The sequence below is a fragment of the Corvus brachyrhynchos genome, unplaced genomic scaffold (assembly GCF_000691975.1).
Source record: "Corvus brachyrhynchos isolate BGI_N302 unplaced genomic scaffold, ASM69197v1 scaffold130, whole genome shotgun sequence".
Classification (NCBI taxonomy): Eukaryota; Metazoa; Chordata; class Aves; order Passeriformes; family Corvidae; genus Corvus; species Corvus brachyrhynchos.
The window spans coordinates 779981-780376 of record NW_008236193.1 but is presented as its reverse complement, the minus strand read 5'-3'; the positions used below and the strand labels follow the sequence as shown (position 1 = coordinate 780376).

General features: G+C 66.9%; 1 protein-coding gene across 6 annotated transcripts in view; it reads right to left on the bottom strand.

The window, feature by feature from the left end:
* The window catches only part of TCF3 (transcription factor 3), a 75204-nt gene that overhangs the window by 10260 nt on the left and 64548 nt on the right, over nt 1-396 (bottom strand). The gene's annotated exons all lie outside the window — the stretch shown is intronic.

Below are 396 nucleotides of genomic sequence, written 5' to 3'. Positions count from 1 at the left end.
CGCGCGCGGCCCACACCACCACCACACGGGGCCGCCGGGGCCACTGTGGCACCACATGGCACTGCACGGGCCACCACGGCGCTGCACGGGCCACTGTGGCACTGCATGGCACTACATGGATCACTGTGGCACCACATGGGCCACTGCAGCACCTCACGGGCCACCACAGCACCGCATGGGCCACCATGGCACTGCACGGGCCGCTGTGGCACCACAGGCTCTGCATGGGCCACTACAGCCCCATACCATTCCCCGTGGCAGTGCAGAGGCCACCACGGCACTGCTTGACAGCTCATGGGCCACCACAGCACTACATGGGCCACCAGAGAGCTGTGTGGCACCACATGGACACTGTGGCACTGCGTGGACACTGTGGCACCGCATGGACACTGTGGC